The sequence below is a fragment of the Physeter macrocephalus genome, chromosome 9 (assembly GCF_002837175.3).
Source record: "Physeter macrocephalus isolate SW-GA chromosome 9, ASM283717v5, whole genome shotgun sequence".
In the NCBI taxonomy this organism is placed as follows: Eukaryota; Metazoa; Chordata; class Mammalia; order Artiodactyla; family Physeteridae; genus Physeter; species Physeter macrocephalus.
Window position 1 is genome coordinate 60,557,144 of NC_041222.1, and position 21,947 is coordinate 60,579,090.

Here is a 21,947-nt window from a genome sequence, read left to right on the forward strand (position 1 = left end):
TATCCCATAGGTTTTGGATCATCGTGTTTTCATTGTCATTTGTCTCTAGGTTTTTTTTTTATTTCCTCTCTGATTTCTTCAGTGATCTCTTGGCTTTTTAGTAACATATTGTTTAGTCTCCATATATTTATGTTTTTTACTTTTTTTCCCTGTAATTTATTTCTAATCTCATAGCATTGTGGTCAGAAAAGATTCTTGATATGAATTCAATTTTCTTGAATTTACTGAGGCTTGATTTGTGACCCAAGATGTGATCTGTCCTGGAGAATTTTCCGTGTGCAGTTGAGAAGAACTGCCACTTTCGGGTGGAATGTCCTACAAATATCAACTAAATCTATCTGGTCTATTGTGTCATTTAAAGCTTGTGTTTCCTTATTACTTTTCTGTCTGGATGGTCTTTCCATTGGTGTAAGTGAGATGTTAAAGTCCCCCACTATTATTGTGTTACTGTCAATTTCCTCTTTTATAGCTGTTAGCATTTGCCTTATGTATTGGGGTGCTCCTATGTTGGTTGCATATATATTTATAATTGTTATATCTTCTTGTTGGATTGATCCTCTGATCATTTTGTGGTGTCCTTACTTGTCTCTTGTAACATTCTTTATTTTATAGTCTATTTTATCTGATATGAGTATTGCTGCTTCAGCTTTCTTTTGATTTCCATTTGCATGGAATATCTTTTTCCATCCCTTCACTTTCAATCTATATGTGTCCCTAGGTCTGAATTGGCTCTCTTGTAGACAGCATATATATGGGTCTTGTTTTTGTATCCATTCAGCAAGCCTGTGTCTTTTGGTTGGAGCATCTAATCCATTCACATTTAAGGTAATTATCAATATGTATGTTCCTATGACCATTTTCTTAATTGTTTTTGGTTTGGTTTTCTTCTCTTGCATTTCCCACTTAGAGAAGTTCCTTTAGCATTTGTTGTAGAGCTGGTTTGGTGGTGCTGAATTCTCTTAGCTTTTGCTTGTCTGTGAAGCTTTTGATTTCTCCATGAAATCTGAATGAGATCCTTGCTGGGTAGAGTAATCTTGGTTGTAGTTTCTCCCCTTTCATCACTTTAACTATATTGTGCCACTTCCTTCTGGCTTGTAGAGTTTCTGCTGAGACATCAGCTGTTAACCTCATGGGAGTTCCCTTGTATGTTATTTGTTGTTTTTCTCTTATCACCTTTAATAATTTTTCTTTGTCTTTAATTTTTGTCAATTTGATTACTATGTGTCTCTGTGTGTTTCTCCTTGGGTTTATCCTGCCTGGGACTCTCTGCACTTCCTGGACTTGAGTGGCTATTTCCTTTCCCATGTTAGGAAAATTTTCGACTATACTCTCTTCAAATATTTTCTCGGGTCCTTTCCCTCTTCTCCTTTTGGGACCCCTATAATGCGAATGTTTGTGTGTTTAATGTTGTCCCAGAGGTCTCTTGGGCTGTCTTCATTTCTTTTCATGTTTTTTTCTTTATTCTGTTCTGCCGCAGTGAATTCCACCATTCTGTCTTCCAGCTCACTTTTCCGTTCTTCTGCCTCAGTTATTCTGCTATTGATTCCTTCTAGTGTATTTTTCATTTCAGTTATTTTATTGTTCATCTGTGTTTGCTTTAATTCTTCTAGTTCTTTGTTCTTTAATTCTTCTAGGTCTTTGTTAGATATTTCTTGCATCTTCTTGATCTTTGCCTCCATTCTTTTTCTGAGGTCCTGGATCATCTTCACTGTCATTATTCTGAATTCTTTTTCTGGAAGTTTGCCTATTTCCACTTCATTTGGTTGTTTTTCTGGGGTTTTATCTTGTTCCTTCATCTGGTACATAGTCCTCTGCCTTTTCATTTTGTCCATCTTTCTGTGAATGTGGTTCTCATTCCACAGGCTGCAGGACTGTAGTTCTTCTTGCTTCTTCTTTCTGCCCTCTGGTGGATGAGGCTATCTAAGAGGCTTGTGCAAGCTTCCTGATGGGAGGTACTGGTGGTGGGTAGAGCTGGGTGTTGCTCTGGTGGCAGAGCTCAGTAAAACTTTAGTCTGCTTGTCTGCTGATGGGTGTGGTTGGGTTCCCTCCCTGTTGGTTGTTTGGCCTGAGGCGACCCAACACTGGAGCCTACCCAGCTCTTTGGTGGGACTAATGGCAGACTCTGGGAGGGCTCACTCCAAGGAGTACTTCCCAGAACTTTTGCTGCCAGTGCCCTTGTCCTCACGGTGAGCCACAGCCACCCCCTGCCTCTGCAGGAGACCCTCCAACACTAGCAGGTAGGTCTGGTTCAGTCTCCCTTGGGGTCACCACTCCTTCCCCCTGGGTCCCAATGCACACACTACACTGTGCATGCCCTCCAAGAGTGGAGTCTCTGTTTCCCCCAGTCCCGTTATCAAATCCTGCCAGCCTTCAATGTCTGACTCTCTCGGACTTCCTCCTCCTGTTGCCAGACCCCCAAGTTGGGAAGCCTGACATGGGGCCCAGAACCCTCACTCCAGTGGGTGGACTTCTGTGGTATAATTGCTCTCCAGTTTGTGAGTCACACACCCTTCGGTTATGGGACTCAATTTTATTGTGATTGAACCCCTGCTACTGTCCCACTGTGGCCTCTCCTCTGGCTTTGGATGTGGGGCCTCCTCTTTGGTGAGCTCCAGTGTCTTCCTGTCAGTGATTGCTCAGCAGTTAGTTGTGATTCCAGTGCTACTGCAAGAGGGAGTGAGCACACATCCTTCTACTCCACCATCTTGAACCAATCTCCTGAATTTTATATTTTTGATGTATTTTAGTACAATAGAGTTAGTGTTTCTCTTCTCAAATTGTCTCATATTATACCAGTGGGAGCCCCTTCATATTTTATCCTATGTTCTTTTGACATGATTCTGTTCATCTTTAAAAGCCTCCTTCCTTACTGACACAAGATTTCCCAGACTAACCTTTTTTATTTCCTTCATGAGATGTGTACTTAGCCATTTCTTCAAGAAGCTTTGGTTCTTTTTATTGGGTAAGTTTTGTTAATATTTTGTATAGGATTTTTGCAGCTGTGTTCAAGAATGAGATTGATCTTTTACACATACACACACTATCTTGTTTTGTCATGATTTAGTAGCCACACAGAAAATTTAAGGAGTGATTTCTCTTTTTTTTTCTATACTTGGAAAGAATTTGTATAAGGGTGGAGTTGTTTGTTCCTTAAATGTTGAGCATATTTATGTTCTAATCCTTTTCAGGATGGTCGTTTCTCTGTGAAAACATATCTATCTACTGATTCTATCTCTTTAATAATTAGTTTACCACCAGCTCAACTGTGATTTAAAGTAAATAAGTAATTTTTAACATTTTCCATAGCATTTTTAGATGTTTTCTATAGGGAGAGTTATCTCAGCACATCTGGTGCAATATATTGACTTACGATTTTATTTTAAGTGAGGGAAAGATGGAAGAAAAAGTTTCAATTACCCCAGAGCCTAACTCTTCATTCCCTTTTATTGTTGAATTGTTGTAGCTTCAAAGTATTGGTTGTAAAGTCTCTTTCCTCACACAACTTCCTGTCCCATTTTTCTTGCTTTCCATCATGGTAGAATTATTCAAGACATGTTTATGGGATTTCCAACAGAGCTTTAAAATGGAAGATTGGGCACAGTATGATATCCTGGCTAAATTTTCAGTTTCTCAAGTACTGGTTAAAAAAATGGCATAATTCTGTCTAAAGTACTAAATATTTTGTAAAATTATAGAATCTGAATTCCTGGAGTATTATAGTGAGCGGCAGTAAAGCAAAAGGAGTTGCCAGTTGATCAAGGTCAGTGAGGTGCTGGATACAGCTGGAATTTTTAATTGGTTCTACAAAAGATATTTTCTCAGCAGTCGACTGTTTAAGTGTGAGTGCAATAAAGTCTCTAAAGCTTGTATCATAAAACTCTATCACTTCATCAGTTTTAAATTCTAGTTCTTCAAAAGAGGTTTATGCTTCAAAGAAACTAAATCTGAGATGTCACATAAAATATGCTGATTAATGCATTTATCAACATCTGGAATATATAGAATATTCTCCCTATTGATTGGTTCTAAAGAGTTAACTGTAGTGGAAACATAATCTTTCAATAAATGAGAATTTCTTCATTATATGCAGATAATAGATTAATTTATTTCTGTATTATTTTCAACATCAACAGCTTCTATTAAGCATTCGAATGAAATTCAAAAAATAGAAAAAGAATAATACAATACAATCAAGTACAGCTTAACCTGGAAATGCAAGGCTGATACATTATTCTTTTCTAAAAATTGGTCAGAATAATCCACCACCTTAATAGTTTAAAGAACTATTTATAGACTATCGATTGATACAGAAAAAAATTTTAAACAAAATTCAACATCATTCATGATAGAATCTCTTAAATAGAAATAAAAGGGAACTTCTACATAGTAAGGGTCATCTTCAAAAACCCTACAGGTAATATTATACTTAATGTGAAAGGCTGACTCTTTTCTCCCTAACATTGGGAATAAGACAAGGCTATAGATTATCATCTCTTTTATTCCTCATTGTACTGGCAGTCCTAGCCAGTGAAATAAAGTGAGAAGACATTTTGAAACATACAATACATACTGTAAAGGAAGCAGTAAAGCTATTTCTATTTGCAGAAGGCATGGTTATAATCATCTATGAAGACAATCCCAAAGACTCTATTTTAAAAACTCCTAAAAGTTTAAGTGAGCTTAGCAAGGTCATGGGATACAAGATGATCACACAAAAATTAATAGTATTTCTATATACCAGTCATGTAAAATTGGAAATTGAAATTTAAAACCAGTAATATTTTTAATAATAAAGATAAAGAGTGAAAATGAAATGCAGTTGAGTCTGATAGAACATGTACAGCATCTGTTTGCAAAAATACTAAAAAATGCTGATGAATAAAATCAAATAAGACTTAACTAGATGGAGAAGCATACCTTGTTCATGGACGGGAATACCTAACATAGTAAAGATGTTATTTCTCACCAAATTGATTTATAGTTTTTATGCATTTCCAGTAATAATCCAAGGAGAATTGTTTGGATATATGGGCAAGCTGATTCTAAAATGTATGTATAAAGGCAAGGGGATCAGAACAAGTGAAAAAATTTGGAAAAAAAATAATTTGAAGAATTACATTGGTTGGTTTGAATGCTTACTATAAATCTGCAGCAATCAAGACACTGTGGGTTGACAAAGAGAGAGACATGTAGATCAGTGGAGCAGAATACAAAGTACAGAAATAGACCCATACTAATATGGCCAATTGATTTTTGAGTTACAAAGCAATTCAACGGAGAAAGAATACTCTTTTCAGCATATTCTATTGAAAAAGTTTGACATTTATATGCAAAAAAAGCCACCTCAACCTCAATTTTATACCTTATATAAAAATTGACTCAAAATAGATGATATATCTAACTGTAAATTGTAAAACTATAAAATACTAAAAGAAAACAAAGGAGAAAATCCCTGTGATCTAGGACTAGGCAGAGTTTTTAGACATGATACTGAAAGCACAATCTGTTTTTAAAAGGGTTAATAAATGGACTTAATCAAAATGAAAATACTGTGTTGCTCTTATAAATATCCTAATCCTATAACCTAGCAATTCCACTCCTGGGTATTTACATTAATGAAATAAAAACTTACATTTGCACAAAAACCTGGACTGGAATATTTATAGCAGCTCTATTCATAATTGCCCCAAATTACCCAAGATACATTTAACAGAGGCGTGGATTAACAAACTGTGGTACATGTGTACCATGGAACACACCTCAGCAATAAAAAGAGACAAACTACTGATTCGTGCAACAACTTTGATTGACATCAAAGGCATTATGCTGCGTTAAAGAGCCAGTCTCAAAAAGTTACAATCTGTGATCCCATTCTTTTGATATTCTTTAAAAAAAACACAAAATTATTGTGTTGGAGAACAGATCAGTGGTTACCAGAGGTTAGGAGTAAGGGGTGGAATTTGACCATAAATGGATAGAATGAAGGACTTTTGGGGGATGAAGAAATTGTTTTGTATCCTTAATGTGATGCTGGCTATACAAATCTATACATGTATTAAAATTCATAGAACTATCTATCAAAAAGTCATTTTTGCTGTATGGCAATTCAAAGCATCAGGTTTTTTAAAAAATAAAAATTAAAGAGTAACTAAAATCCACCACTTAGAGGTAACCACTATTAATAGATTTCCCCCTATATACAGTATACACATTCTTTACAAAATAAATGGGATCATAAAATATAGGTTATTTTATAATCTTATAATGCAACAATTTATTGCAAACATCTTTGGGTAGCAGCAAAAAAATTACAAAATTGATTAAAAATGTATAATATGTCAATATACCTCAATAAAGCTGTTATAAAAAATAAATGACTAATATCACAGCTATGCTTACTGTAAGAAATATGCATGATTCAAAGAATGAGGCAATAGCATTTTTATTTCTCTCCCAAAATGGGTGGGTCAGATGCAGCACACAGGTGGCACAGGTAGACCTTCCCAAGGGGTGGGAGATGGTCTTTATAGTTCAAGGAAAGATGCATCATGTGTGGGTAGAGGTGCAGAGAGCAGGAAGGGGAGGTAGGGAGGAGACTAAAGAAACTGTGCTCATTGGAACTGAGAACTAAGGAGGAACAGAAGAAGGACTATCATGAGTAAGTTGGATCAAGATTGTTAAGACTTAAATTCCAAGTGATAAAATCTGAACCACTTGCTGGAAAACCATTAATTTGGGGGCAAGGAACAGAAGTAGTGTTTCAAGACTAATCATCTGACTACACGTCCATGTGTTTCATTCATTATTAATAAATATTGAATGCTTAACCTATGACAATTACAGGATGACCTGGAAAATTACAGTTATCCATATGTGAGATGATAAGGACTTGAGCTAGAGTGGCATATTGGCTATGACCAGACCACTGTAACTCAAGATTAGGATTAGAAGTATGTGGGCCAGGTACGGAATCACTTGTACATGAGTGGTAGGATAGACTCCTGGGCACTAACTTGTCTTCCCCTCCTGTCCAGGTAAGAAAGGCAACAAGCCCACAGCTTTGAGTTTCTCTGACTTGGTGGGTTTCTTCTTCTTTGGCTGTCAGGACCTCCCAACTTTGGGCATGCCTCTGTGAGGAAGAAAGGGAGCTGCATCCACTCACCTAGGTTATTTGATATATATTCTTTCCATACTCTGCTGGTATCATCAAAAGCAGTGGACATGTTGAGTGGGTGAGGATTTGAGAGAAAGGATGATGCATTCACAACCAACACACAGAAAGTTCTTTACAGTTTGCTGAATGGAGGGAGCAATGAAACTCTTTTGAGTTACTTGTAATGGAGCATTCCTTAAGGTGCTTCAGAAGAAAGAACTAACTGCACTAGCTATCTATTTTACATTTGGTAGTGCAGCCGCATAGCACAGGGAGATAAGCTCTGTGCTTTGTGACCACCTAGAGGGGTGGGATAGGGAGGGTGGGAGGGAGGGAGACGCAAGAGGGAAGAGATATGGGAACATATGTATATGTATAACTGATTCACTTTGTTGTAAAGCAGAAGCTAACACACCATTGTAAAACAGTTATACTCCAATAAAGATGTTAAAAAAATAAAAATTAAAAAAATTAAAAAATAAAAAGAACTAACTGCAGAAAGACAATTCTCATCTCGAATGCCAACTCCAGTTGAGTGGTAATGGCTGCTTGGAGCTCTGGGTTGAGTAGTAATTTGAGGTTGTGTCTGGGTTCTATAAGAAAATGTACTGGGCATAATCATCAGTGTCTACCTAGATCAAGGGAGAAAGAATGGCAGCAGTAGGTGAGAACAGGAGGGTAAGCAGAAGCTGAGAAAGAGGTCAGGCTGGTGACTGGGACCTTATCAGCAAAGGTGAAAGCGGAAGCGTTACCAAAAGATGAACACCTAGAAGAGGAAATGCAGAGAGAGCGGTCACATATCACCAGAATTCCTTCCCTGGCCTTCTCTCCAATTTCTATCCACCTTTGGGCTGGGCTGGGTGGGAAATGTGGCTATAGCTATTTTATGTAGACACATTTATTTTATTATTTTTAAAAATTTTTATTTTTAATTTTTTAAATTGAAGTAAAGTTGATTTACAATGTTGTGCCACTCTCTACAGCAAAGTGACTCAGTTATACACAGAGACATTCTTTTTTTAATATTCTTTTCCATCACTGTTTATCACAGGATATTGAATATAGTTCCCTGTGCTATACAGGAGGACTGATAAACTTGTTGTTTATCCATCCTTTATATAATAGTTTACATCTGATAATCCCAAACTCCCAGTCCTTCCCTCCCCCAGCCTCCTCCCCCTCGGCAACCACAAGTCTGTTCTCTATGTGTCTGTTTCTATTTTGTAGATAGGTTCACTTGTGCCATGTTTTAATTCCACATATAAGTGATATCATATGGTATTTGTCTTTCTCTTTCTGACTTACCTCACTTAGTATGATAATCTCTAGTTTCATCCATGTTACTACAAATGGCATTATTTCATTCTTTTTTATGGCTGAGTAGTATTCCATTGTCTATATGTACCACATCTTCTTGATTCATTCATCTGTCATTGGACATTTAGGTCGTTTCCATGTTTTGGCTATTATGAATAGTGCTGTAATGAACATAGGGGTGCATGTATCTTTTGAATTATAATTTTGTCCAGGAATATGCCCAGAAGTGAGATTGCTGGATCATATGGTAATTCTATTTTTAGTTTTCTGAGGAACCTCCCCATTGTTTTCCACACAAACTTACATAGACACATTTAATATTGTAAGTATAGATTGCTGTTGATAGCAGAAAGAACATTAACTTTGCAGTCCTAGTTTTACATCCTGGCTCTACCACTTACTAGCTGTGTGATATTGGGCAACATTCTTAACCTCTCAGAGCTGATTTTCTCACTTTTAAGAATAGAATCATAATAACTTGTAAGAATTTTGCAATAATACAGATGAAGTGTGTAATAAAATAGGTGCTCAATAAATGGCAGTTATTACAAGCATTGCACAGTTCCTCAAATGCAATACTCTATTTACCAATGGGATATTACTTTATTATGGAAGTAGACTATTATAAATGGTTAAGGATTTAAGATTGTAATATTTGCAAGATGTTTCTTTCATCAGAATTTGCTATATAATGCTAACAGTAGTTTTAGTATTAATTATCTGAAGGCTAGAACTGGTGATAGCTTTGTGATACAGAACTAAGTAAAATAATGGCAGCCATTTAAATGTTATACTGCTTATATCTGTTAAACAATGTCATAAAATTGACAACTTACAACTGCATCCGGCTCATCTCCGTTTCATTTCTCCCTTGTCTCCTATAAACTCTCCCTGGTGGTTTTCTTTAGTTAAAAGTGCAGTATATTCTGGCTATTGAATGAAATCTTATACACACACAAGCACCCTTAACCACTGGAAAGTGAATTTAGGGTATCTGTCATTTTCTGAGTTTTGGTGAGGTCCCTAAAATTTTCAGTCACGTCACAACAGTCTCTCTCTGTCTCTCTGATCTTATTATCTGACATCACTTGTGAGTTCTTCACATACATCACTGAATTCCCTTCTTCTAGATCAGGAAATGTACATTGACTTCTCTCTGAATAATGTTAAGCCATGTTCCTATGGCATTCAGACACATCCTCCTTGTTGTATTTATGTGGTTTCTTTATCATCCCTGTTTTTAATAATATAAGCCATGATCTTGCCACTGTCTCCCTGAACCTCATTTCTCATCCACATGTATACTGTGCTCCAGCTACTCTGACTCCTTGTTCCTCACATGCAGTGTGCCCCTCGTTCCTCTGTGTCATTTCCCATCTTGCCCTACTACAAAGAATATCTTTCCTTGTCTGATCTTCGTGAAAGACACAACCGAGGCATGTCCTGGGAAGCCTGCCCATGTGTTCATCAAAGGATGCGGAGCGGGCTTCCCTGGTGGCGCAGTTGTTGCGAGTCCACCTGCCGATGCAGGGGAACCGGGTTCGCGCCCCGGTCTGGGAGGATCCCACATGCCGCGGAGCGGCTGGGCCCGTGAGCCATGGCCGCTGAGCCTGCGCGTCCGGAGCCTGTGCTCCGCAACGGGAAAAAAAAAAAAGAAAAAAAAGGACGCGGAGCTTTCTTCCTCTCTGTTCCTATAGTGTCTGGTATGGCCTCTATCACAAGCCCTTATCATATTGTTCAGTAACTCATTGCTTTCCTGTTTATCTTTCCTAAAGATAACCACCATGTGGATAAAGACTTTATTTTTCTTATTTTTGCATCCCTAACACTATGACAGTGTCTTAAACAGAGCAAAGACTACTTAAATGTCATTGAGTGACCAAGTAGAATACCTTGCCCCCTCATGTTCTTTCTCAGGGTTCACAGAAGCACTAAATTATTAAATAGTGTTCATTGTAGAATCTTCTGGAAGATCCCCCTTTGTGTTTTCCAGATTTTGGTGTGTCCTGTGTTGTAAGACCTTTTGTGTAGGATATAAAAACTCCTTCATGTTATGGTGGCCAATTGCTTTAATTTCTTTCCCCTTCCTGGAAATCTCTTTAATTAAATTTTCCAAGTCCTTTTGCTAGTGACCTAAAGGCCCCCAGGGATTACATGTGTAGGAACTAACCTGGCTTTGAGCCTAAAATTGTTTTATTGCTTCAGAGAGAGAAATTACTTTCTGGACAATTTAAACTGGATTTTATTTCTATATATGTTTTAGATAATAATGGAAAAAATCTTAAATTAACCAGAAACTAAGGAAGAGGGCTTTAAACTTGTTGTATGGCATAGGTCACTTGTGTAGGAAATGTGCATTTTAAGAGATGCCAACAAAGAAGTGATTACCCTATAGTCTCTGGTCTGATTGATACCCCCTTAGATCCTTACCCCCAGCCCCATTAATTATTAAACATGTAAACACACACACTCAATCTTGCTCTTTCTTTGACATTCTTGAGAGAGAAGTAGCTTACATGAATACATTATTTATTCATTCAACAAACCTTAACGGAGAATCTGTTAGAGGTACTTAATGGAGAATCTGATCTAGGCACTTAGAGGGATGCAGTTCCTTGAGAACAATATTGTCCCAATTGACAAGATGATAAACACTTATGAAACAAAATAAAAATGGCATTATGCTTGATGAGAGGTACAAGGATGTGCTTTTGGAGAACAGAGGAAAGGGAAGACATTTTCCTGAGCTTCATTATAGAAGATTGGCTGTTGAAACCAAGTCTTCTTGCAAAATGAGTAAGGAATCCACATCTTATTTGCAATATGGGATGGTTTCCATGGCCTGTTAAAAGAATTTAAAGCTTTAAAATGTATTCATATCTTCAGTCCTAAATTTCATGTCTTCAGTTTTCCAGGATAAGGTTAAGATAAACATATCCCTTAATAGCATTTATCCTCCACGTCTTTACCCCAGTGGCTAATGGGTACGGTTTTGGTATGTAGATAATGTTTCTGAGTAAAGGGCACAAAGGTAGCTCAACATGACAACATTTGAGCTAGTTCTGCAAAGATATGCTAAATTTAAACCTCAAAGAAATTCTTACTTCATTGGTATCTCTGAATGTCTTCTAAAATAAGATCAATTCCCCACCCCCTTACCCCCGCCCGCCCCCGTCTGGGATGTTTTAGATCTGGCCTTGCTTAATGGTGAAGAAGGGAACAAGAAGCTGAGCTATTAATGACTTTCAGTTTCCAAGACTCTCTAATGACCCTTCCAGACAATCAAAGCACAAGCAAGTGAGGCCGAAGGCAACTGCCCTGTTGAACTCATGCTATGAGAAGATTCATGCCATGCCCAGCAACTCATTCAGTGAGTACTCGACACTAAGTGCTGTGCTAAGCTGAGGGATTGGAAAGATCGGTCTTGGACAGCCCCCATGACAGCACTCATGGCCTAGCGAGGCAACAAGGAGTGGACACTACCTTAAGTCGAGATTTAATTTAATAAGCTCACAAGAGAAGTGAAACAATTACTGTGAGGGATTTCTCCAGAAAAGGTAATTCCCCAGAAAAGTTTGCACAGAAATGATGACACTTGATAACATCGAATAATGAATATTAAAGTTAGAAAAATAGAAGAACCAAAATACTAAGCATATATGAAGGGAGGAAAGCCCTACCCACATTTTCCTGTTTATTTCAAAGAACTAAGATGATTAACTCACTTCTGATCCAGAAAGAGGTGCTTTAGATTGTCTTTCTGGTGGTGGTTTTGGTTGAGCCACTCAGATGCACCTACCTTGTCTCATGTATTGCCTAGTGGGCTTTACTTTCAAGCAGAATCTTAAGTTTTTGTAGGTTGTTCTGGAGCCAGCCTTTTCTGACCCACCATACTCCAACACACTGTCGTGATATTTGAAGCTCCACCATCCTCCATCATTCAAAATACATTAGTCTTCAGGTAACCTTTTATGCAAATATCCCCTCAGAAAGCGGTTGACCACCTATAATTTGGATATTAGTTGGCAACTGCCTGAAAACAAGGCTGAACTACTAAAGGTTTTTTTTTTTTTTTAATTGAACTGTAGTTGGTTTACAATATTAGTTTCGAGTGTATAGCATAGCGATTCAGTATTTTTACAGATTATACTCCACTAAAAGTTATTATAAGACTATAATTCCCTGTGCTACACAGTCAATCCTTGTTGCTTATCTATTTTATACATAGTAGTTTGTATCTCTTAATCCCATGCACTGGTCTCCCCGCTCCCCAGTCCCCACCACTGGAGACCACTAGTTTGTTCTCTACATCTGTGAGTCTGTTTCTGTTTTGCTATATATTATGCATTTGTTTGTTTTATTTTTTAGATTCCACAAGTGATATAGTACAGTACTTGTCTTACTCTGATTTCACTAAGCATAACATTCTCTAGGTCCATCCACATTGCTCGAATGGCAGAATTTCATTCTTTCTTATGGCTGAGTAATAGTCCATTGTGTTAAAGGCCTTAATTACACTTTTCAAACACTACTGAAAGTACCAAGAGGAGGGATGGGGGCTGAAATTGAGAACTGATAATATCTGAGTTACAGTGTTGCTCTAAGGGTTCACATGGGCATTTACTAACTCTCTCGCTTTCTCTCACCTAAAAAAGGGAATTGTAAAATGATTGGCGTTGCGGGAGTTCCCATAGTAGAGTGGAACAACCTGGGCAAGATGTGTACTAAACGCGCACATTCAGCCTTATCACAGCCATTCCTTAACCAGATTTACTACCCTCTCTAAGAATTCTCTTTCCCAACATGCTGCCCAAAAATATACCCTTAGCCAAGCACCAAAAATTTATTAATCCCCAAACGTTGCTAAAGTATCCAGGAGAGCTTCCAATGCCTGTGAAAATTTGGAAGAAAAAAAAAAGCCAGCTTTTTACTTCACTATGGCCCTGACACTGGTTGAGTATAGTTCTTAGTTTCACAGCAATACTTATGTGTCGATTAAAGAAGAAAACTTTAGAGATTCTAAATAATAAGGGAGTTGGGGGGAAAGTGTTATTGCTGGAAGAGGAGACCATCAATGAAAAATTTCCCAGAAAAATTCTTACCCATCTGAGAGAGCTCAACACTGAGCGTGGGGTATGTCTATTTTTTCCCCTAATATACTCAGTTTATTCCATCAAAGATGTAGCTACAGAAATTCTAATTAGAATTCTTTGGTGGAGGGGCACTGACCACTAAATTTCTCAGAATCATAAACAGATCAGATGAGATAGCCTGATTCATGGCACTACTTGGTCAAGAACAAAAACCCAGTGATGGGAGGAAGAATCCTTGCCAAGGGGTCAGTCCACTGGCCAGCTATGCTACACCCAGGAAATCTCCATGACCCAGACAGCAGAGGACTGGGGTAGAAGAAAACATGTTAATAGTAACTTCTTCTGTTGCATTCAAGTTCCTTCCCCTGCCTAAAGGGATAACTGCATTTTCAACTTCTCTTAAATTAGATTGGCAAATAATTCACTAGATATAAGAAAAGACCATGGTCAAAGGAGTTAGGAATTCAGTATTTCTTTTGCATTTTGAGACTCAGCTGCTTGGCTTCCTGGTGGCAATCATAATTATGAAATTAGTTACTAATAATAGCTATTATTTATTGATTGCTTACCATGGTTAGGAGTTTCTACGCATTTTAAACACATTTTCTGCTTCTGAGCTAATAACATCTCAAATGATAAGAATTTAGGTAATCTGCCAGTGGTCATAGAGTTAGTGCAGGTACCAAGCTCTGATCCCAGGGAGGTCCCACACTCAAAACACAGGTCATGCTGTCTCCTGTGAGGAAACGGAGACCCAGAGATATTTCTACTTGCCCAAGATAACACAAGCTGGACTCACACTTGGGCCAGAATCCAGAACCTGCACACTTTCTAAATTGCTATGCTGTTAGTCTGAAATGAGCGTCTATAGCCCTTAACCAAATGAAGAATAGGGAACAATTTACCTCTTTATTTTTTCCAAAGAGGCTATTCCTTAATGAATCAGGTCAATATTATAAAAGGTTTTATTACTAGGTTTGGAGAATTGTTGTATCGTGGAAACATTTTTATCAGTTGATGTATATATCTCATATAAAGCCTTACTTTGAAATTACAGCTCTCTTGAAACATTTTAAGCAGAATAGCTATATTGAAGCTTCGGTGATTATTGTTCCCAAATGGCTTTTTTCCACCTGCTTGTCTAGTCATCTAAGACATATTTTAAAGCAAACTGGGAAGACTTGGAATTAAATAAATCTAACTAAAACCCAGTACATACAACTCTTCATTAATTAAGAACAGATGTAGTAATTATCAACTTTGGTTAGTAAGCTTTCAGTTTATATTTGTATTAATTGACTTGCTAAACTGCTGAATAGGGATATACTCATTTAAATACACTTTCAATGGATTTTTCCATGAATCAGTCTGTATTTGGGAGATGAAAGCAATTTGATAGGCAGCAAAAACAGGTAATCTGGCTATTTCATAGGTGTATGTTGCTAAAATATTAGTGAGGTTACTTTTATATCAAAGCAAATAATAAAAGTTACCATGAGTGAATATATTCAATGATAGAGGTAGTAAGACAGTATATGGAAAAGAGAAATAGAATGTTTAAAAAATCTTAACAGTTTTATGCCTATCGCCTTACAGCCCTTATTTTTTTTTTACATCTTTATTGGAGTATAATTGCTTTACAATGGTGTGTTAGTTTCTGCTTTACAACAAAGTGAATCAGTTATACATATGTTCCCATATCTCTTCCCTCTTGCGTCTCCCTCCCTCCCACCCTCCCTAGTGCACTTTAACTTGAACTAGAGAAGCTGACTAGCTTTGTCCTCATCCTTCTCTTGCTCTCTTAACATCTTTAGAGATGTTCATGCTCAGGCAGGAGCCCAGGACCTGCCTTGAGGCTTGAAGCTTCAAAGGGCAAGCACAAAGCCCTGCAGGTTACATTTTCAAAACCTTTCAATTAGCTCAAAAGTTTTGCTTAAGCTTGTGGCTAAGTGTGGTGTCTTTATTCTAAAGCAGGGGCAGGGCCTGCCGTGCCATTCAAAGTGAATTCAGAGATGATGAAACCCACTCGATCCCCACTTATTTCCCCATGACTGCGTTAAAGTAGATATGGTTTGCACTTAGTACGTGGCAGAGAACTGAGTCCCCGTCCTTCTTTTGTGCCTGGTCCAGGTCTTTGATGTCTAATGTTGCAAAGTATTGCAACACTGGAGCTGTCAGGCAGTTTGCCACCCTCCTTCTCCACCTCCCCTGCCCCCTCCCCAAACGGTGTTATTTCTTGAGGGTTTACCTTTTGTATTAAGATCTTAGTCACCCAAGCATGGTAAAGCAATTTTACATCATTATATAATTTTTCCACAAAATTCAATCGGCTTTTATAAAATCTGTTATATACCTGGCATTGTACTTGTCACTAAAGAGAACAGAAAAGATTGCAAGGATCTCTCTTGTTTGCAGAAAAAAAAAATCATACATATACAACAATTGCAAGACATCATAAATCAGAACACAATCAAACAGTAGCATGTAAACAGGAGAAGGCAAATTATGCTGTATATAAAAATGAGGCAATATACATGATTTGGCCTCTCCCGTTGCGGAGCACAGGCTCCGGACGCGCAGGCTCAGCGGCCATGGCTCACGGGCCCAGCCGCTCCGCGGCGTGTGGGATCCTCCCGGACCGGGGCACGAACCCGCGTTCTCCGCATCGGCAGGCGGACTCTCAACCACTGCACCACCAGGGAAGCCCAATATACATGATTTTTGACCATTTCAACCGTATTTTTCTTTAATGTGTATAAATAAAACGCCTCAGTTCTTTTGAATGTCTTCTTTCTTACTCATTCTGATCTTTAGCATGTAATCCATAAAAAGCCATTGCCCCCTCCATAAATCTTCTTTAATTCAAAGCATTACCTCTTAGAGTTCAAACACTGAGCAGATTACCTATTGCTGCGGCTCCTCACTGAAATTGTCGGCGTATAAACATCTCCCTGGAGTCACAACTACAGTCGGTGCAAGAATAAATCAAAAGTTAGCTATGCGTTCCAATGATTTATCAATGAGTTTTTTAATGGTGTGTGTCTGAATTATAGCATTTTTGCAAACCCCACCAGCAATTGCTATTTTCATTAGTTCATAACATTTTTAGAGTTTATGTTCTCACATAAATACACATACACGCATACACGTATTTGCATCTGTAAATTTTGCATTTCATAATGGCATATTCTTTGCCACTAGGTCAGCCACACTATTTTTGGAAACATTACTCTCTTTGCTTGGAATTCATAACCCTTTCATCAATCTAAAAATGACTTCATAACTTTTATAGCTTTCACTCCATGTTTTTGCAAAACCTTATTGTGATTGCAGAAGGGCTCTGTGCGGTTAAGGGGGAAAAAAAACCAGTGACTTGTCACGATATCGCCCCAAAAATGCTTTAGGTTTCTGTTTGGTGTTGGGATCTTGATGTGACTCATGAGTTGGGGTGTTAGGGTGAGCAGAAAATCGGAGAGGTGAAATAAAGGAGTGTTTTTAAGTTAAACTGAAATATGTACTCTATTGCTTCTCCAGTCACTAATTAAATTATAGTTGAATCACCCAGAGCAATGCTTTCAGAAGTCCCTTTACCCTGGAAAAAAGATTAACATTAATTTCAAATGCAGAACGTCATTAATTTTACTCATTAGGCTTAAATAGTTCTCTTACTAATTCATCATTCCCCTTTAGGGGGAGGGAGTCTAAAAGTTTTGTTTCCGCTTTTAAAGCACAAAGGTTTTTGTTTATGTTTTCCATTAAGTGAAATTTCATTTCACTTTAACTCTCTATTGATCTGATCGTAGTAAGTTTTAAAGCAGGACATCTTAACATTTTATACACATAGGCCTCATGGGAGGGTCTTGTTGAACAGACTGATTCAGAAGGTCTGGAGTGGGGCCTGATATAATGCCTTCTTTTTTTTTTTTTTTTTTTTTTTTTTTTTTTGCGGTACGCGGGCCTGTCACTGCTGTGGCCTCTCCGGTTGCGAAGCACAGGCTCCGGACGCGCAGGCACGGGCCAAGCCGCTCCGCGGCATGTGGGATCCTCCCCGACCGGGGCACGAACCCGTGTCCTCTGCATCGGCAGGCGGACTCTCAACCACTGCGCCACCAGGGAAGCCCTATGCTGCCTTCTTAACAATCACCAGGTGATGTGTCCTTGCTGCTGGGCTGCAGATAATGCTTTGAAAGCACAATGCTAAAGTATCGGTAAGCAGGTGTTATTGCAAGCCTTCATCAATACTGGTATTTTTCTGTGAGCCCACAGTGGCTTCCTAGGGTATATTTGCCTGAGGTCTCCTTCTCATGCCAAGTTCAGCCTTTCTTCCTCTCTGCAGTGCTTATGTTAGAAGTCGCCAATCCAGAGGAATGTTCCAGTAAACCTTAGGGACTTGGCATTGAGCTGGTTCTAACCTTTCTCCAGGTGTGTGTTTGTACAGAATTTGAAAATGTTCTAGCTGTGGGTAGAAAACGAAAATATGCTTTAGATGGACACGTGTAAATGAGTTTAATGTGACACCTGCAGTCCTATCCCACTGACCTCTACTCTTTCCCCAACTGCCGAACATCACAGATCTAGAAGCAGCTCTGTGAGCTCCTCTCTACCAGGGATAGTGAGGCAAGGCCAATCCATCCTCTGTCAGCTGCCCTAGTCCCCAGAAGACCCCTTGTACCAGGCTTACACCCCTTCAGCTGGAATGAAAATTGTGCTTCTCAAAAGAGGAAATATAAGTTTGCTGAATGAACTTAAGAGGAGCAAGAAGTAGAGGCCACTTGTACTACTAACCAACACTGCTTATAAGTACTTTTAGTTGGGGCAAGGGGTGGGTTAAAATGATGAGCCCTGCAGTGATTTAGCCATAAATTATCTATAGAGACATATAATGGGAGACCAAATGAGTCACGTGACATTTACGTAGTTTAGGTCCCCACAGAGACGGTGGGGAAATGGTGCCAAGCTCTCCAGGTGGATGCACTAATCACTGAATGCCGCACAGACTGTGTGTCCAGGTATGCAGAACAGTTGTAACCTGCACCCTACTGGGTGTACACATGTGCCACACCTGTGCCACCAGCCCCTACTGGACAATAGCAAAAAAGGAGATTTCAGTCAAGATAGACTTAGCTCAGTTTCAGAAATGCCCCAAAGGTGTTTTTATTTGTTGAGGTGTTGAATTTATAAGTCCAGAATGCGAACGCATGTGAGTGCTGCTTAGATGACTTCCAAGAGCCTAGCGCTGTCAGAAGCAAATCACATAAAATACCCCATTTGTGGAAGAAGCTGAAAGAGTATCGACGTGGCTCATTATGCCATTAAAAGATAAAATAACGAAAATAAAATAAAAGTAGGTCACTAAAAAGGACATGATGGAACATGAAAAATTAATAACAAAAGTTTAAGGAGCTTTTATTGTGAAAAATGAAAGTACAAAAAAGAAATTTAAATACATTTAAAATGTATGTAGATTCGCAGTTTTAGTTGTATCTGAGTATATCTTAGAGAGAGCAATGATACTCCCTTTCTCAAAGTCAGTCACTAAGGATTCAGAGTCTAATGTAAGTTCTTTGTGATATAAGAAAAAAACCTTTCTCTAAGTCTCTTCATGTTTCCCTGGAAATAGAACAGATGAGGGACGCTGGTATTTCTTATCAATATATGTAACCTATATAACTGTTAGTACGTATCTGAACTAATACATTTACATGTTCCACCACGTACCCAGTCCTTGTATTTCACCAAATTATCTAAGTCTGATTCTGTGCCAAATAACAAAATTCTATCCACATCATGTTCTCCACCATCAAATAGCAAGACAAGACAAAACAAAAATCACCATTTTCAAGAAACTTATACTCATCATGAATCACAGAACTATTTCTTTTTGGGGGGCTGGGATGATCTTGCTTCTTCCTTTGCCTCCAACTTCTAGTATTGAGTGATAAATTTGGTAAAAATGGCATTACAGAACAAGCTTTTGTATCTAAATTAGCTAAAGAATTGATGGTTACACCTTTCGGAGACTGTCGTGAATGATTAACCGCCTCTTTTATATTTGCCATAGCTTAGTAAACTTTTAGTTTTGACAGGTGGGCAGGGTCACTGTGCTCCACAAAGGATTTGCAGACTGATACGTTATCATTTTCTAGTATAGTATGCCATCTGGTCTTACATTCTCTTATTTCTTACTTCCAATAAATTTTCTTATCACCCTACTTTCTAACAGGTCACTATATGTAGTTTTCATCATCCACTATTTTAAGACTGCCACATCTACTGGTCACCGTATGGACCATTATGAGGCCTAAGATTTATATAATATAAAACCTGTTTGAAATCTGTCAACCAGTTATTTTATCATTTATGACAAAATTGCCTTACAGCCAATTAGTTGTGTGGGAAACTGCTTCCTGCAAAGATGTTTACAGAAAATACCGGGCCCTGTGCATGTTTATTCAAAGACAATTGGGAACATCCTTTGAGATGTTTAAAGACCCAGATTCCGGAGATTTAGAACAAATTTCACAGGGCATAAGGATTTGTGCATAGGACACTATACTAGAAACTCCAAATCTTAGAGCTGGAAGCAACATTGAGGTCATTAGTCCAAACTCCCGCTCAAAGCTGGAATCCTCTCTGCTGCATTCCTTGGCAGATGGTCATCCAGCCTCTGTCTGAAATTTTCCAGGGATGGGAAACACACCGCTTTTCGAGATAACCCATCCCCTAATGACAGCTCCAAATGTTGAAACATTCTCCCTGACATGGAGTCCAAATATGCCTTTCTTAAATTTCCACCCATGGGTCCTATTTCTGCCATACGGAGCCATAAAGGATGTCTTCACCTTCTTCCACCTTGAAGAAAATCTCTCAGTTGCTCCAGTGTCTTCCCTGCTTCAATTTAATAGCCCCAGTTCCTCCACCTTTTCTTCCCATGACCAACCCTTACCCACCAAAATGGGCAGATGATCAACACCCCAAAAATGTTATCCCCAGAACTGAGCACAGTACTAACATGATCAAATTGATGCTGATAAGCAGAATTATGGTCTTTATAGGCTGGAGTTTTAGTTTTATTCATGTGGCATAAAATTGCATGCTTTTCCCACCAGCCACATGACCCTGCTGACTTTTACTGAGTTTATAGAAAAACTAATAATCCACCCACTTCCTCATGAACAACGAATGGCAAAACATGGTCTCTTCCCCATTCCATATTGGATGATAGATTTTCCCTTTTAATCTAAATTACGAATCTAACATATAGACCCCTGTAAGAAGGTCAGCTCATTAACTTCGGTCTGTTATTTTAGTTCCTCAAAATTCTTTTAAACTACTCATCTGAGCTAGGTGCTAAGCACAGATTACATAAAAAAATATCTTCCATGTCTTTAATCAAATCACTGATGAAAATGCCAAAGATAACCACATCTTTCACCTCACTCTTTATACTGGAATTAATTTACTAGTTTCACTAGACATAGCAGGGAGCCCAGTACATAGTAATTGCTCAATAAATGTGTGTTGAATTGCATGTACAGGTTTTCCGCCATCTGTTCAGTTAGAATCTCATGTGGTTCATATTGTTCTCTCTTGCCCATTGTATATCACCGAAGATTATCAAATGCTTTGCTAAAATCAAGCACTGTCGTATAATAGAAATGAGCACACTAGACTAAGTAGACCCAGATTCTAGTACTTGCTTGCTGTGAGTCTCAAATAATCAGTTTTAGTCTTTGTTTCCACTTTCTTTCCACTTATAAATTATTATTTATAATATATAATGAGAATTATTATTATCTGGCCTGTCACACATACAATGATTATAAGTTGCAGCTATAATAATATACATGAAGATAGTCTATAAATTGCCATGTCCTAACTACACAAACATTAGTGCTCATGATTCTGTTATGCCATTCCTTTGATCTCCTAATCAGTGTAGTATTACTTAGATTAAAAAAAAATAGGATTCATTTAATACCACTTGTCCTTAATGAAGCCATGCTGGATGCTAGTGATCACTGCTTGATTTTTCTACATGCTCACAAAGGACTAGGAGTCCCTACCTTCTTTGCTTCCTATTATGACTTAGCTTTTAAAACCTTAACTGTGCTGGAAAATTTAGTTTCTGTTTGCGTTTACTTAAACTATGCAACACTGTTTAGTAGACAGCAGGATTAGAAGAAAACACTTTCATCTTTCTCATCTACTGTGGACACATACACTATTTAAAATCTTTAAAATATTTTTGGATAGATTTTTTTAAGCAACAAAACCTCCTGTCAATTTTGTTTTAAAAAGGAGTGGAAAGCAAAGCACAAATCATGCAGAATGGGAATAGTTGAGTAGGCCCTTATAAACCCTTACCGTGCAGACTACAACTA